The 18,721-nt window shown below is 37.5% G+C and overlaps 1 long non-coding RNA gene across 1 annotated transcript; it reads right to left on the bottom strand.

Annotated features, from left to right (window-relative positions):
* Positions 1–9,191: 9,191 nt before the first annotated feature.
* Positions 9,192–17,889, bottom strand: LOC103097872 (uncharacterized). Its single transcript, XR_465526.3, has 4 exons — positions 17,683–17,889; positions 13,034–13,088; positions 12,315–12,506; positions 9,192–9,269 (listed from the first exon to the last, which is right to left on the bottom strand). It is a non-coding gene; the product is annotated as an uncharacterized LOC103097872 (long non-coding RNA).
* Between the last annotated feature and the right edge of the window lie 832 nt (positions 17,890–18,721).

Below are 18,721 nucleotides of genomic sequence, written 5' to 3'. Positions count from 1 at the left end.
CACAGTATGTCTGACCCCTAGTTCAGAATCTGTCCATTTTTCTATATTGCTTGTCTCTCTCACACCCATCCGGGTCCATGTCTAGGGTGCATATGGACCTTGATGGGATCATTCTTGCTCCTACATTCTCCATCTCTCTACTTATGAGTGCTTTCATTTCAACTTGGCAAGGACCATAAAGCATAGAATATTGGATCTAGAAGGTACTTTAGAACATAGAACATGGAATGTAAGAGTTGTATCATAGAATCTCAGAATTCCAAGGGACCTTGTAGGTCATTTAATTAAAGTGATACCTATATGCAAGTCTAATCTACTACATACCCCATCAAAAGGTTATCCAATTCTCACTTGAAGGTATCTAGGGGTAGGGAGTCCATTACCTTTTAGGAAGGTTACATGTGGAACTATGAACATAGAACACAAAATGTCAGAACTTTATGAAATCTTGGAAGATAGAACATAGAACTTTAGGATTATAAATGACCTTCAAACACAGAAGGAAGACTGTCAGAGCTATAAGAGACAGTAGATAACATCTAGCCCAATCCCTGGAAAGTGGACCAATCCTTTTTCTATATAAATAAACCTTGTTCAAATAGAAAGATTCTGGGGGAAACCTAGAAAAAAGTTGATTCATTTTTGACAACCCGCTGTTTGTTTATCCCTCAGTGTAAGATTGAGGTGGGGGTTGATGGATAGAAAGCAAAACACACCTTCTCCCTGTCCCCCAGATGCTGCTTAAGTTGGTGGAATTGAAGATTTAGGGGGAGGAGAGTGTTATTTTTTTCAACTCAAAAGTTATGTTTCTCAATATGTTATGGTCTAAATTTAAAATCCTAGAAATATCTTCCAGGTTATAAATAACACACAACACAACAGTTACATCAAACACACAGAAACACATACACAGTGTACCTCTGATTCTCTGTGCTTGAGATGGATTCCCTTCCACTGACCCACATTTCCTTCCTTGATGCCTACCCTCCCTCCCATCCCCCATCAACCTAATGAAAATTATCAAGGTTCTTATTTCTCCTACCTGTTGTTTGCCTCTACTTCTTTGTGCTTACCTGACTCTCCTTTGGACATTACCTAACTCTCCATGGGCCTGTGATCTCATTAGTCAGGGCTCTACTTTCAAGCCAACCCATCTGCAACTTCTTGTCCTTTGTAACGTCCACATTTTCATAAAAATCTTTTAGAGGATCCATACCACATCTGTGGCTCTTCTTCATTATCTCTTGACATTACATGTGAACTGTTGATTGGTCATTTCTTGATTTATATATATATATATATATATATATATATATATATATATATATATATATGTGTGTGTGTGTGTGTGTGTGTGTGTGTGTGTGTGTGTGTGTGTGTGTGTGTGTGTGTGTGATGCCCATCTTCCTGTCCCAAATTTTCTGATGATATTCTTCAGCCAGTCCTCCTGAAGAATTTTTTATTGGTGTATTATGTATCCCTTCATTATCCCTATTATGTATCCCTTCCCTGCCCTTTCGGTGATTTTCAGCTTTAAGTCTTCAAAGACTGTAATATTCCTTGATCTGAAGTCATATAATATCAATAGAAATATATCAATGCTTAAAATATAGCCCTTTCTTTTAGGGAGAAATTGGATCATTAAAAACTCTACTCAAATTCCTAAATGTCCTATTTCCCATTCAACAGTGTCTGTCTAAGATGTATGAACTGATGTATTGACTGTTTTTTTTTTATTGAACTGTATACCACAATCTGGAGCATATGACTAGAGAGAATGAACTCTTTTGAGTGATTAAGAGTTTGATTTGGGCGACTTTGCAATTCCCTGGGACTTCAGGCAATCAGAACAATGCCATCTCCAAACAGGAACATCTAGAGTTCCTCCCCATCTGTAAGAGGTCTCTTTTCAATTTGGACTGTACTGGGCATCCTACATGATAATGGTGAATGTGTTTGGGATGTTTGGTAAGCCTAACTCCCTCCCTGCTCTATGCTTTACTTTACATTAATAAACAGAATGTTGAACAAAATTCTTTCTGTTCTTTATTTCAAGGAATCTTGTATAATTTTAATCTAATCATGGGAGATACCTTTTTGGAGGCATTCCTGGAAGTCAATGTTGTTTTTTTTTTCTATCATATGCAAAATATTTTAGTCAATAAATAAGCAGAGTGTGATCTTGTGTTCTTTATACCTTTTAATCTGTGCAAAGATGTTATTTACTACAGAATACAGTTTATGAAAGGTGGATAGAATGACAGTCTTGGAGTAAGAAATATTTATCTTTTTTTAGTTCATATCCAGCCTCAGACATTTATTTACTAGCTACATGATCCTGGGCAAGTCACTTCATCCTGTTTGTCTTAGTTTTGTCATCTGTAAAATGATCTGGAAAAGGACATGGAAAAGCATTCCAGTATTTCTGCCAAGAAAACCCCAAAAGAGATCATAAAGAATTGGACACAACTGAAAGAAATGAACAAGAATAATTTGTGAAAATTTCCTGTTTTCTTTTTATACCATTCTAAAGGATCACTTTAGTATATTTTTTGATTATTCTCATATTTTGTAAAGGCAGAAAATAGCTGTATTAGTCCATGCCTACTTACATTTGCTCAGTTGTTTATTCCCCACAGTAATAGTAAGACCTGTGATTCCTGCTCCTTCTCCTCCCACAAGCATTTGTTGTTACCTTTTTAAAAAAACCTTGAGAAATGATACCCTAATTCCATAAAAGTATTTCTCTTCCAGAATGAAAATTTTCTGGGTATAGTTGGTGAAAATCAGATGTTCTTCCTATATTTTTTCTTCAAGAACACTTTTTAATCCTGGGGAACTCTGATGTTATAGAACAGTTGTTGGTGATGGTCCTTTTGCATTTTAGTCACCTTCAGTTCCCCATACTTCATCCCAAACTATCAGTTCTGCTCTGGCTACACTCTCTATCCTTCCCAGTCCATGGTGAATCAGTTCAACTCTGCATTAAAATTTATTCTCTATTCCCTTGCTCCATCAATCATACTTTACTAAATCCCAACCCTAAAATATTCCTTCCATCTGCCTTCTTTACTTCTATGCATATATTGTTGAATGAGCCTGGAGAAAATTACAATACTTCTTACTGGACCCACTAACCCATTTTACTCTCTAAATTTCAACTGGGTCCTCTGCAGCAAGAAAATGCTACTCTCCCTCCCTAATTGATTCCCTACTCCATTCACTATAGTCATCTCAAAACTCTTCTCAGGCTTTCCTCATCAACCCCTTCCACCACTCTTTCAAGAAAAGACCTCACCTTACACTTCCCTTAAAAAAAGGAGGCCACTCACCTAGAGCTTTTCTCTCATTCTTTTTATCCCACATCCCTTTGTTACAATTCCTCAATTTCTTCTCCTTTACTGCTGTCTGATGAAGAGATATACCTTCTTCTTGCCAGGGCCATGCCTTTAGTTTTATGTACAATCCCAAACTTTTGTTTCCTCCAGTATATTGTCCCAATAATCATTTTGATTCTCCTTCTAATCATCAATTTCTCTTTATTTACTGGTTTATTGCCTACTTCCTACAAATAGCTCAAAGTTTATTTTATCCTTAGAAAAAAAATCTCACTGTGTACTATCATGTCCCATTCCTGCTAGTGAATATCTTTCATCCTTTATACACTTCTCATATAACCTCCTCAAAAAAAGTCATCTACACATAGGTCTCCCACTTCTCTCACTTATTATTAAACCCTCTTGCTGTCTGGTTTTTGACCTGATCTTTCAATTTAAGATGCTTTCTCCAAAGTTGCCAAATGATATCTTAATTGCTTATCTGAAAACCTTTTCTTATCTTCATTCTTCTTTGCCTCTTTCCAGTGTTTGGCTACCTTCTCCTTTTGGACACTTTGGATAGAATGTTGGACATGGAGTCAGGAAGACTTGAGCTTGAATTTAGCCCCAGATACTTTCTAGCTGTGTAACCTCAGGATAGATCACAACCTCAGACAGCTTTAGTTTCCCCAACTGCAAAATGGGGATAGGCAGCTAAGTGGCACATTGGATAGAGGGATGGGCCAGGATTCAGGAAGATTCATCTTCCTGAGTTCAAACTAGTTCTCAGATACTTCCTTGCTGTGTGACCCTGGGCAAATCACTTAACCCTGGTTGCCTCAGTTTTCTCATCTATAAAATGAACAAGAGTAGGAAATGGCAAACCACTCCTGAATATTTGACATCTATGCCAAAACAACAACAACAACAACAACAACAACAACAACAAACCAAATGCAATCATAAAGACTTAGACATGACTGAAAGTGACTTAACAATAACAAATGAGGATAATAGCTCTTACTTCACAGGGTTTTTGTAAGGATTAAAATTAAATAGTATTAGTAGTATTCTAGTAGGCACTTAATAAATCTTTGTTTCCTTTTCTTTTCCTTCTTTTCTCAATCAATGTTCCTCTGATATCTCTTGATTCTCTTTCTACCAGACTGATCTCTCATCAGTTTTCTTTGCTAGGTCTTCGTCCATGCTATACCCATTAATTGTGGGTGCCCTCTAAGCTTTTATTTAATTTTTTTTTGCCAATGCACCTTTCAGGATATCCTGTATTTTGATTTAATTCCAATATGGTTTGCAGGAAACAAACATGAAGTATTTTAAACTTGATTTTAAAAATTCAAACAAAAGAACATCACTTTGATTGTCTTTTCTTTTCTCTATCCTTTTCTACTTGGAGTTCTCACCAGTTACAAAGTGTTCAGTGATCATTGCTATATAGATAATTTTCAGATCTGTATTGCTAGTACTTCTCTTTCTCCTGAAATCCAATCTCACATCACCAATTGCTTATTGGACACTTCTAAATGAATGTCTTGTATCTAAAAGAGAACTCTTGAAACAAGTATTCTTGATAAATAGATATTAAACTTCTGAATAGTCTACAATCATTCAACCACTCTTCTTATTTCTAAACTTTCTTGTCCAACACTCATACATAAATATGTATTTGTTGGTATATGTGTGTTTGTTCATTTACTTCTTTCTTTTACTTCTTTCTTTCCTTCCTTCTTTTTTACTTCTTTCTTCCCATCTATCTATTTATATACTCTATGTTCACTTTTGAGTTGAAAGGCATGCATATTAAGGGATATATTGATTTAGAGTCTCATCAAGTTGCTCATTGAATTTTTTTTTGTGTGTTCTAATCTTCAATAAGTGTTGGGGCATATGTACAACACAATTATCTTCATAATAATCTTCAAGAATTCTTATTATGGGCAATGCAGCAAGAGCTAATCAATTGTCCCATGAAATTATGTTTCTTTTTGTGTATGATTGCAAGATAAAAATAGTTCCTCTGATTCTTTTATGTGCAATTCTAAGGGTAACCTGTGAGTCATCTTTCCATTGAGCTTCAACTTCCTTTTGTTTTATGGTTTCAATTGTAGTGAGCATAGAAAAATTGAGATGATCTATTTCTATCAGATTTATAATAACCAAAGTTAACTGGATGCCTATAGATATGATCCAAACATTAGGAACCACTGTCATTTTTTTTCCCACAACTCTACCACTGTTGTGGTAGAAGCAGAAAGGAGGATTATATAGTACCAATGGCCATGAAACAACTTTTTTTTCATTTAATTTATTGGTTGCCATAGCCAAAGAATTAATTGCCAAGTCTTCAGCCTATTAGTCATGAGCCTTTTGGTATTTAGCTAGGGTGATGTTTGGAAGGTAGATATAGTCTGTTACCAAGGCCACACATGACAATAAACTCTTCATCATGGCAGAATCCATCAGACTTTGTGCCTTGCCGGCATTGTATGGAGAACAGAATCACCTCCAAGACAAGTGACATAGGAGTAGGACTTTACAAAAATGCTTCTTTTTATTTTAGTTATCAATGCATTTCTTATATAATTATGGGATGATACTTTAATTTTTTTAATTTTAATTATCTTGTTTTTAGAATATTTTTCCATGTTTACATGATTCATTTTCTTTCCCTCTCTTCTTCCTTCTCTCTTCCCAGAGTTGACAAGTAATTCCACTGGGTTGTAAAATTTTATCAATTGATACCTATTTCCATAATATTCATTTTTGCAATAGAGTAATCTTTTAAAGTGAAAACCCCAAATCATATACCCATATAAACAAGTGATAAGTGAAAATTCATATGTTTTTCTTTTGTGTTTGTATTCCCATAGTTCTTTCTCACAGTGTGAATAGCATTCTTTCTCATAAGCCCTTCAGGAATGTCCTGGATTATTGCATTGCTACTAGTAGTAAAGTCCATCACATTAGATTGTTCCACAATGTTTCACTTTTTGTGTATAATGTTCTAGTTCTGCTCATTTCACTCTGCATCAGTTCAGTGAGGTTCTTCCAGTTCATATAGAAATCCTCCAGATCATCAATCCTTAGAGCACATTAGTATTCCATCACCACCATACACCACAACTTGTTCAGCCATTCCCCAATTGAGGGACACCCCCCTCATTTTCCAATTTTTTGCCACCACAAAGAATGAGACTATGAATATTTTTGTACATATGCTTTTCCTTATTATCTCTTTGGGGGGGTACAAATCTAGTAGTGGTATTGCTGAATCAAAGGGCATGCAATCTTTTAAAGCCCCTTAGGCATAATTTCAAATTGCCTTCCAGAATGTTTGGTTTAATTCACAACTGGGACTATACTTTAAAGACAAAAAGAGACCTTTGATGTCTAGTTCACATTTTATAGATGAAGTACTTGAGGCCAGGATACTTTGAATGATTTGCCAAGTTCTTAGAGAGCAGGGTCTGAAAGGTATCCATTTTTGTATATTCCCTTGATGCCAAGCACACATGCCTTGTCCTACTATGTGCTTAATAAATCTTTATAAAAATGAAAATGAAACACATATATGTGTGTATATGTTTATATGTGCACATATGCATAATTTATAAATATGTAACCCATGTAGAAATGAAATAAACATATCTGAAAGTGTTTCATTTTATATAGATATTTAAGTATATATAATATGTAAATATGTAGCCTATGTAGAAATGAAAGGAAACATACTTGTTTATATATGTATGCATATACACAAATGTAACCCATGTAGAAATATAGGAATGAAATAGAACATACTTTTGTGCATATATGTATACATATATATATATACTATAGACATAAACACACACACATATATGTATATATATGTATATATATATATATATATATATACACACACACACACACACATATCTCCCAGCCCTCTCCTAACTTTGGGTTTACATGGGAATCATTGTTCTTCTAGTATCTAATTTCAAGAATATCATTAACTCTCCTTGCTTTGTTTTGAGCTACATTATTAAGATCTGCTTGGTATTCTTGTTATTCTCCTTCATGGTATAACTTCTGTATGGGTTTCCACAAGTCTGGGGAGAAAAGATTTCTATAGACTATTCAGTGTCATATATAGTATTGGTTTGGGATGTTTTTTATTTCACTCCCCAGGGAATTAAGTAATGCAAAAGACTCAAATGAGCCAATGAACAAATTCAGAAGAAAAGAAATAACTCAAATACCCAACAACTCCCTTCTATAACCCTGAAGTGACTTGAACTGTGGCTCTTAACAGTACAAAGCTCTGGAATTCTGGACAAACCCTCCAGTCCTACAGGGTCCTGTCCATGCAGTCAGAATCCTGTTCCCTTAGAAGGTATATAAATTTTGGGGGTTGCTGAACAAGCAAATCCCTTTCTGTAGGAGTAGCGCTCCCTAAGTAACTCATGGACTTTGTTCTCCAACTTAGGATGCTAGAAGTACTGAAGCCAGGTGGATTTTCATTTCCTTTTCCTCACCCAAGAAGCACAAAATATCAAAAAAATTTCCTTTAAGAAAGCTGAGAATGAGTACATGCTGTCATGTAATATGTTTCTGTAGAAACTATTAATGCACTGGTTGATTCTCTCTTCTGTGTTGAGAAAGTCCATTATGAGGCTTCTGATATCTAACTTGTGCTTAGAGGAAAAAAATGGAAAGACAGAAGGCAGATAGGAATTTAAGGAGCAGGAATTCCTTTCTACAACCCTAGCACCATCTGTCCTCCAGTCCCCACCTGGGAGAGTATAAGTGGCTCATCATGTATTTTTGCCATGAGTTGGCATTACCTGCTCCTTGAGGAGAAGAAATTGTGGATAGCCACAGCTTCCTACAGGACCAAATGCAAATATATGTTGACTCCTGCTATGAGCACCTTCATCATATTGTCATCACCTGCTCCTGAAAGAGGAAAACTGCTTAGGCATTTTTTTCTCCACTCTTCATATTTTCCTGTTTTGCTGTGGGTTGCCTATCTTCTCAAAGTCCCAGACTAAGAGGAAACTATTGATCTGATGGCTAGCTTATAGTGATTGCAGAGGGGGCAGCTCCTCTGATTACAGTCATCTCATTTAAATTTTTGGAAGCAGTCTTGATCTCTGAAACCCAAGGTGCAAATGGGCATCTCTACATTTTGAGTGGGAATTGCCTCTTCATTACCTCCAAATGAGGTACTATTTTCTTTTCAAGCTTATTGGGAGACATCAAATTGATCAGGGATTTCCCCCATTGAACCCTATCCCCTTGCACCAAGATTGTGGAAATGGATGAAGGAGAGAGAAACAAAAGGGATGGCTTAAGGTGATATACTATATGTTCTTTATGTAGCTCCCACAACCTTTATCATCTTTCATCAAGTACTGGGATATTAAGGGACAGAATGTATTAAGAAAAGGGATAAAGAGGCAGCTAGGGCCATTTCAATATGGGCAAATCAAGGTCAATAGTACTTCCTAGATAGACAATGGTGAGCCAATATATAAAGAGAGAGAACCAAATCTCAGAGAGAAGACAGTGTGATGCAGTGGAAAGAATATTATATTGATTATTAGAAGATCTATAATTAAATCTTTGATTCAATAAAATTCTTACCTGTGATCTTGGAAAAGTCACTTTTTTGTGCCTAACTTTCTTCTATAAAATAAAAGAGTTGGAATCTATGTCCCAGGTCTCTGATGACCATACTATGATTTGACAGTAGCAAATGCTCAAAGTAGCCAAAATGGGCAGGGGGTGCTGAGGTGATGATGTGGATAATCATAACGATGGTGATTATGAAGGTCATTTCTGAGATTGAGAGAGTGAGAGGACTCAACAGAATGCAATATGAACATTTTTATCAGGACTCAGTCAAAGATGCAGATGAATTGGGGAGATTCAATCCAAAGAATGGAAGACCTTGTAGGGAAAAAGAGGAAAGAGTGTGAATTAACATTTCAAATAGGTGAACAGAAGCCATGAGGAAAAATGGTTTGTTCTGTGTGACCCCAGTGGGAAAAAACTAGGATCACTGGAAGTGGGGGGAAATGTTATCGGAAAGCAAAATTTCACTCAATATAAGGAGAATTTCCTGAGAGTGATAACTATCTCACAAAAGAATAGTACTCCATGGGAGACAGTGAGCTCCTGTCTCATTGGAGATGTCCAAGCTGAAACCAGATGACCACTGCTTAGAGATTATATAGATACAGTTCACACTTTGAGTTGGTGTTGAATTAGATGATCCATGAGGTTCTTAACTACTCTTTTTTTGCCCATGATACCTCATTCTGCCCAGACCAGGCTTGAGGAGATGGGGTGGTACCTATGAATATCTAAAATACTCTCCTAGACACTTGAGTTATTAATTTCCTTCCCTCTTAGACTTGCTTTTACAGAGAGACCTGGGGGAAGTAGTGATTACACCAGAATAATGAGGCACTAATGATGTAATTTTAGATGTCACCAAATAGACAGCCACCAGAAATCACAGGCAATAAAATCTTAGAGATCTTAACCAATTTGTTATAGTGGTTTGAGCTTTGGACTTGGAGTCTAGACTTCCTGAATTCACATCCTGACTCAATTACCTATTAGAGGGTGAGCTGAAGCATGTTGCATAACTTTTTTCACCCTCAGTTTCCTTATCTACAAAATGGGGATTATATCACATATTTCATAGGATTGTTATGAGAATAAAATGGGATGCTTATAAAGTTTTTTGCAAACTTTAAAACGTTATTTAGTTGTTATATATTATTAGAATGGAATCTTAGAAATAATCTAATCTAAAAGCTTCATTTTACCTTGGAGAAAACCGAGTCACTCTTTCCCCACCCACAAGAGGAAAGCAATTTACACTGTTACATAGAGTTAGTCATATATGTGAGACTAGAACTTAAGTTTCCTGCTCTTTCCACTATAATTAAAACTACCTTTTTTCACCTATATTAAAGATCTTTCTTTCGTGTACTCCAGGATCCATGGACTTCAGAGAAGACATTTATGTCTACAACAGTATTGCATTAGATGACAAGAACTAGTGTCTAGCAGGGAAAGCCAGAGGGAGCAAGAGAGGGGGAGAGAAGAGAGAGGTCAGAAGAGTACTTCTTATGGAGCTGGGATTGTTCATAAACTTTAATCAATTTAAAAGCTATTTTCTGGGTATTAAACTTTACTAACCATTTAACACCTCTGGACAAATCTGCAAGGAGACCTCTCAATTGCAGCAGTCATATCACATGAAGGCAAATGGGTCTGAAAGGGCCCACATTTATGTTATCCATAAAATGTCTTTTATCCCTGCAAGAATCACTGAATCACAAGATTCCAGATCCTCCAGGGTCCTCAGAGGGCATCTGATTCAACTGCTATCTGAATAAGACTCCTCTTTGCAAATGACCATTCTCCATCTCTCTTTGAAGATCTGCAGCAATAAAGAGCCCACTACTACTTGAAGATAACCTCTTCCAGCTTTGCACAGTTTTAGGAAGTCATTCTCCAAAATTTGTCTTTTTGCAACTTCTATCCATTACTTCAGCTTCTATCTCATGAGAAGTCCAGGCTCTCCTCTATATAACAGTCCTTCAAGTACCTGAAACTAGCAATCTTGTTTTATTTAATCTTCTCCAGACCATCTCAAATTCATTCAATGAATTATACGATATTTCCAATATCCTAATTATTCTTCCTTCCCTCTTCTGGACACAATCCAACTTGTCAAAATCTTTTCTAAAATGTTCAGATAAATACTGATTGAATAATTCCAGGTGTCGTCTGGCCAGAAAAGAGAACACTCTTGATATTCTAACTCTTGAATTAACCTAAGAACATTATTAACAATAATATTTGTTGAGTGTTTTAAAATCTGCAAAGAATTATACATATGCCAAGCCATCTGAACTTCAGAGCTTCCCTTATTTCCATCTTACGCAGAAGGAAACTGAGGTTGAGAGACATTAAATTATTTTCCAGAGGTCACACAGCTATCAAGTATCTGAGGAAGGATTTGAATTCAGTTCTTCCAGACCTCAATTTAGCATACAATCCACTATACCACCTAAACTCCTTAACTTTTTGGTTATCATATTCAGTTATTACACCTATTGGACTTTTGGGTCACTAAAACCCCCAGATTATTTTTTACAAATTGTTCTCTGTATATCTCCTCACATCCCTTGATTTTTTGGACCCAAATATAGGAATTTATTTTTATCTATTAAGTTTTGCTTCATGATGTTTGACTTATTACTCTTGCCTGCTCAATTATTTGCATCTTAAACTCTCATCCAACACCAACAGGCTATTTAGTCTTTTCAGCTTTCTGTCACTTATAAATTTTACTAGTGTTCCATCTTTGTCTCTATCCAATTCATTGATTATGTGTTGAACAGTTCAGGGCAAGATCCGTAAGGCATTATTTTAGAGACGTCCTTCCAGTTTGACATCTTTCACTAATCATTTTTTCTGGGTCCAGTCAGTCAATCAAGTCTAAATCTACCCATCTACATTATTGATTGAGATTAATTTCTATTCCATCTTATCCACAAGGAAAGCATGAGAGGTTTTGTAAAATCCCTTGAACAGGAGACTGGCTGAGGAGGTTATTGATATGAGCTATGTTTTGGGTCTAGTGAAAAGGTACTAGAAATCCAGGGAACTGGATTCTTGTTCTAGGTCTGTAGTACCTTGAACATAGGAAGTGCTTAATAAGTCTTTATGGATCAAATTGAAATGGTCTTGTTTTTAGATGAAGTCATTACTCTTTCCAATGTTAAGACAAACTCCTTTATGTCTACACTTGGTCTCATTCTCTCACAACTTCTCTAGCAAATTGATCCTATTATTATCCCCAAATTTCTTCTACTATCAGTATCTCCTTATCCACTGGTTTCTTCCTTTTACTTATAAACTTTTCCATGTCTCTCTCATCTTTTTAAAAAAAAACCACTCATTTGATCTTACCTTCCTGGCTAGCTATTACCCAATAATGTTCCTCCAAATTATAGCATCCAGAAAATGGGTAGGAGCAGCTAGGTGGCTCAGTGGATTGAGAGATGGAATGTCTTTGGTTCATATCTGTCCTGTGTGACCCATAACCCCAGTTGCCCAGCCATTACTGTTCTTCCTTCTTGGAACCAATGCACAGCATTTATCCTAAAATGGAATGTGAGAGCATTAAAAAAAAGAAAAGAAGAGCAAAGAAAAGAAAAGGAAAGAAAAGAAAAGAAAATGATGGGTGGGGAGTAATCTGGCTCAGCCTAGATTCACAAGACTTTCCAAGTAGAAGAAATGTTAGAGTCATGTGGTACCAGTTCCTCAATTTGGAGAGGAGGGAACTGGAATTATAAAGACGATTGATTGGATGCTTAGGGTTAGAACATGTTCCTTTTCTGGTACAGCCCATGCCTTTTTTCTCAAGAATAAAATGTGGGAAAATGTTGCAGGGTTATATTTCAAGAAATGTATTAATTCATTCAGCAAATATTTACTAAGCATCTAATAAAATCCAGGCAATGGACACATTTCTGGAAAAATGGAAGAAGAGTTAAATATTTTTTCTTCTGGGCCCCACAGAGCAGAACTAGAAACAATGGGAGAAAGCCACAGAGAGCCAGATGGAGGTTTGGTATAAGGAAAAACTTCTTAATAATTAACACAACTCAAAGGTGGAATGGGCTTACCTAGAATGTAATCAGCTTTCTCTCACTTGAGTTTTTGGGATATATGCTTCTATATCTATGGATAGATAGATAGAAAGTGATTATATTGTGTCAGGTACTGTGCAAAAAGTTGGGGTTACAAACCAAAAAGACAATCTCTGCCATTAAGGAACTTACATCTTAGTGGGAGAAGATGACACATAAACAAGGATTTAAAAGGCGTGTGGTAGCGGTGTGTGGTTGAAAAAATAGCAGGGGGAGCCATGGGCTGTTTTGGGCAGAGTTTGAAGTAATCCTGGATTTCAGAATATATTCTTAAATGGAGGTTCCAGGGAAGAACTGACCAACTGGAGGAGGAGGGAAAAGCTAAGGGGGTGGAGCCATTGCTAGTGGAAAGACTGCTGGAGGAGGTGGAGAAATAGGGACTGAGCCAGGTTTGAAGAAATTTTTGCATGGCTACCTGCTGGTTATATTATAGAATGGATTTTTGTTGGAGTCTCTGGAATTCCTCTTAACACTGATATTCTGTGATTCTATTGGAATCTATACTTAGATGTTATAGTCTTTGAGACCCATAAGCGGGATCATAATTCAAAAGGCATTCAAAGAGCATTTTAGTGAAAAACTGTAGGAAAGCCAGTTGAAAAAATAAGGTCTTAGTGTTTTTTAAATCATGCAAAGTTAGACTTCAAAAACTAACAATCATGATTGACGTGTATATAGCTCTTATAAAATGTTGGCAAAATGCTTCATGTACATTATTGCATCTGAGCTTCCCAACAACCATATAAGCTGCCCCCAAAATGAAAGCATTGCCCCCATTTTACAAGTGAGAAAACAGAGGCAGAGAAGTTAAATGATGTGCCTAGAGACCCATCCAATTCCAATGTCTGTCTCATTAATTGCCTCTTTAATTTAGAACACAGAAGAAACAGTATTAGAATTAGAAATGACTTTAAAATCTAGACATTAAATGTAGAAAAATGTAAAAGAAAATAGAATGTCAAGCCCAGAAGTTGGTTATAAAGAACATCAGATTCAACCCTTTTATTTTGCAGTTGAGGAAACAGAGGCACAGAATTGGACAAGATACTAGTGGAAGTCATATACCTAGTTAGTGGCAAATTTGGGACCTTTCAATCTGACTCTTTCCCCACCCCCATAATCTCAATCTCCTGTTGACTTGAATGACCTGCGAGGTCTCTCTTCAATCTATTTTCCCTTCCTTGGTACACTGCTCTCCATCCCTCCCTCTTTCTGCTCCTGTTATGCAGGCATTTCTTATTCATAGAGCATGAGAAGTGTCCTGGAACTTTACAAGGCCATAAAAGGCAGTATTGCTGAATATAATTCAGCCACCCAATGTTATTGCCCAAAGTCTGGGCCCACATGGCCCTTAAACAAATTGGTTGAAAAGTGAGACTCTCCCACAAACTGACTATTTTACTGTGTGCAGATTACTTCCATCCTTTATTCTCCATTCCTTTACTTTCAACCAGGAAAAACACAAACCAAAAAAGCATCAACATTAACTACCATGTTTTCTTTTTCTTTTATTAAGTTTGAAGGAATACCAGACTTATTGCTGGTTATGGAGATTTGGAGATGGGTAGTCCTAAGTGGCTTCTAAGGTCACTTCCAGCTCAATGATTCTAAGATTCCATGATCTCAAATGGGTTGTACACTTGTGGTTGGTGGAATCATGGAATGTTAGGGCAATAGAAGGGAACTCAGAGAGTTTTGAATGTTGAACTTTCCTTTTGATGAGCAAACTGAGGCCAAGACAGGGAAGAGATTTATCCAAGGCACTGTAGCAAATGTCTAGCCTTCTAACTTGGGTTTCTTTCTGCTGCCCCATGATCCTCCTCTGAGTGAAATACAGGTTTCTCTGATTCATACCGAGTTTCAAAGGGGGTCTACCACCTCCTATGAGCATTTCCATTTATGGCAAGCATTCTCTTTCCCCTTTATGACTTTATTGGCTTAGATCTGCTCCCTTGTGAGTTTTTGCCCTTTCCAGACTAAAGACGCCACTACTGAGAAATCTCTTACTTCTTTTGATGTGTTATTTAAAACTGAAATTCATTCTTACTGGTTTGTGGGTATAGATTCACCCTCAAGGCATGGAACATCAGAACCTTATAGAATCACAGAGTCTTACAACTTCAGAGGCAAGAGGGACTTACAGAGGCTATTTAGTATAACTATTAAGTGAAAAGGAATCCCTCCTAAGGAATCCTGGACAAGCTTCCACTCTGATGGCCCCAATAAATAAGGTATGACATCCAGAGGTAGTCTGCCCCATTGTGAGATAGTTCTTAGCACAAAAATTGGTTTCTTAGGCTGAACTGAAATCCACTTCTCTGACATAATAGCTCTCCCATTTATAGAGTACTTTTAGGTTCCCAAAGAGGTCTATTGATATGAAATCTCCCTTTATGCTCACAACAATCCTGTGATATAGGTGTTATAATAAGCTATTATATATCTATAAATGGCATTATTATTATTAGAAATAGGAAAGTTGAGACTGGAGAAGGTTAAGTGACTTATCCAAGGTCATATAGTTAATATGACTGAAACAGGATATGGACTGAGAAAATGTTTTCCCATTTGCAGATCCAAGGACAATCTGAACTGCTTCAAATCTCTCTGTCTCTCTCTCTGTCTCTCTCTCTCTGTCTCTCTCTTTCTCTCCTCTCTCCCACTCTTTCTTTCTCTTTCTTTCTGTTTTCTTTCTATTTCTCTCCCTCATATCTACTTTCTTTTTCTCTATTCCATCTCTCTATTTTCTTTTTAACTCTTCACTCTTTCTGTCTCCTTCTCTCTATGTCCATCTAATCATTGCTCCTAGTCTGCCCTCCAGGGTCATAGAAAGCATATTTGCTTCTTCTCAAATATAGTGTTCATCTCTCAATTTCAACCTTTTCTAAACTTCTATTCTAAAGGGAAAGTTGATAGAGTTTCTGTCTCTTGATAAGTCAAAATTCCTTTAACTCCAGAAGGATTCTGCTTACTCTTTGGGATTAGCTTGGACTGGTTTATCTCCTCTTTCCTCAGCCACATAATATGCTAGGTATCTCTTCTGACAAACAGAGAAGCATAAAAGAGACACTCTAGGAAAATCATGGGCATCTCTCTGACTCTTTGTCATACAAAAACAGACTGTCTGTCTGTCTGTCCGTCTGACACTTCGAGACTCCATTTGCCAATTCTTTCTCCAGGTCATTTTACAGAAGAGGAACTGAGGTAGAAAGGGTTAAGTGGCTTTCCCTGGGTAACACAGCTAAAGGTGTCTGGGACTTTAGGTCAAGCATTCTGTCTACCTATCTGTCGCCGTTCCTCCCTTGTCTCTTATATCCAAAAGAATTGATTTGTGAGGCAGCTGGTGGGGTGAGGCACTGCCTGGATTAGTCAGACTTCAGCCTGGGTCTGGGGCAGAGCTCAGACTGGTACTAGATTAGGACTCAGTTTATGGTTAGTATCAGAGCTCAGTCTAAGACTACGGTCAAGTCTCCACCAGAGATTTTATTTCCTACATGGCCATCTTCCTATGAACTTCTTTATCACACTTCTAAGCTGAATACCGTCCTACCCCTTCCCTCATCCCTTTCAGCTTCCTTTTGTGTGCTCCCTTCACACAGTAGACTGTAGGCCTCTCAAAGGTTAGGACTCTCTTTATTTTTGTTTATATTCAAATTCCCATGGCTTGGTACAGTGGTTGACACATAGTAGGTACTTAAAATATGTGTATTAACTGATCAGGATTAGGACTTAGTCTGGGGGCAGTATCAAGGTTTGGTTTAAGAAAAAGCCAGGGCTTGGTCCATGACCATGTTCTGACTGTGGTCAGTCAGAGTTCAGTCTGTAACTAGGCTTAGGGTTTAGTCTAGGATCATGACTGAGAAGCTGACTGGAGTTTGAACTCAGTCTTTGATCAAGTTCAGGCCTCAGCATATGGCCAGATTCATGACTGAGTTCATTAAAAGCATCAGGGATCAGTTTGTAATTGATGTTTGGGCCTCACTGGAGACAATGGTCATTGCTTATTCCATGACAGGGATTGGGGGCCACATTTTCCTGAGGATTGGGCTTAGTAACTGGAATAGTCACTGAGGGAATAGAAGTAAAAACAAAACAGGTTAATAATGAAGGGACTAAGGTGGACAGATGTTGGGTTCCACCTAGGGAATTGCCTAAATACTCAGCTGTGGTCTCTAGGTATTTCAGCTTCCTGTTAATGAAAGTACAGTGGATTTCACTTTCCTTTCACCGAGCCAATAGCGAGGAATGGCCCTAAAGGTGATGTTATATAGGAAAAAATATATAATTTGTTACAAATTAAGGTCAGGGAATGAGGATTAGGATAAAGGATTTCCTTATTTCTAATTCTCTAAGTTCCACCCAAGCCACCTAAGCTCATGGAGAGATGAAGCTCTTCTGGTCTTCCAGCTCCCTTTTCAACTCCCTGTGCTGGATAAATGTTACCCAAAATCTGTCTAAACACTGCCCATCTATAATCCTCAGATATTCTCCCAAAGTTTTCTTCAGGGGTTTGGTAAGAGTGAATCAGATTGCTGAGTTCCCCCAGCAGGGTTTGACCTTGGGTTAGACCCAAATGTCCAATCTAGCTTAAGATAAAATCCCCAGGCAAGTTGGCACGCACTCACAGACAGTTGGGATAACCAGATCTTCCCCAAGACTGCTCTCTAGCTGACTGGGAATCACAGGGAATGGTTGAAGGGTTGTCCTTTGTCCACCAAAGGCTTGAAGTCAGAAAAGCTCTCAGAAGCAGTTCGCCTTCCCTTAGCTTGAACAGGACCAGCACCAAGACACCAAGATAATAAGTGGCAGTTGTCAGTTCAAGTCTTCTTTTTCTGTCCCCCTGGCTTCTAGAATCCTTCCCCCAGAGTTCTTGGTATGTGACCATGCCAGTTCTTAAAGCCAACTATCCATCTTATCCTTTATCTCTATAATTTCCCTATTACAGAAGGGAAATTAATTTGAAATTAGGAGCCCTAAATTCTTGCCTAAGTTTGACAACCATTACTTATGTGGTCCTGGACATATCTGTCTGCTCTGAATCTCAGTTGGACCAAATAGTTTCAGAGCTTTTGGCTCTAATACTGTTTTCTAAATCAGCTTGTATTTAAAGCCACATCACTGACCTTCTCAGCACTGTGTTAACTCACTAAACTCTTACCATTTTCCAGCCTGTGTCATCATTAAACCACTTTCCACATTCTCTGTCTTGACTGACCTCTGATGGCTGAGTTGGCCTTTTGTGGAGAAGAACAATTCTGCATTTTGGGATGATTCCAGCAGTGTGCTCTTGGGAATTGAACAGCCTTGAAACTCTTTTTAAAAAAAGTCTTTCTTAGAGCTGCCTATGCCAGATGGAAGCTGACACATTGAATAAATTAGGGGACAATTACTTTTAGCAAACATTATATTAAACAGCTTGAGGCTGCATTCGTGGAGTGTTCCAGATCGAGCATAAGAAGAAAAGCTAAAAAAAATGTTGCATCTCTATCATGTGGGGATGACGACAGGGACTGCCAACACGCAGTCAGCTCCCTCATGCTGCTGCTGGTGTGGATGAGGCAGTGTTAGTGGACATCTGCTTGGTAGTTCCTCCCTCAGAGACCTATCCCTGGATATTTGACTTGAAGGGAAAAGTGGGATGTCAGTTAGCCTAGGAAAGGATCA

Source organism: Monodelphis domestica, chromosome 3 (genome assembly GCF_027887165.1).
Source record: "Monodelphis domestica isolate mMonDom1 chromosome 3, mMonDom1.pri, whole genome shotgun sequence".
Classification (NCBI taxonomy): domain Eukaryota; kingdom Metazoa; phylum Chordata; class Mammalia; order Didelphimorphia; family Didelphidae; genus Monodelphis; species Monodelphis domestica.
The sequence above is the reverse complement of the archived record's forward strand: the minus strand, read 5'-3'. Positions and strand labels throughout refer to the sequence as shown.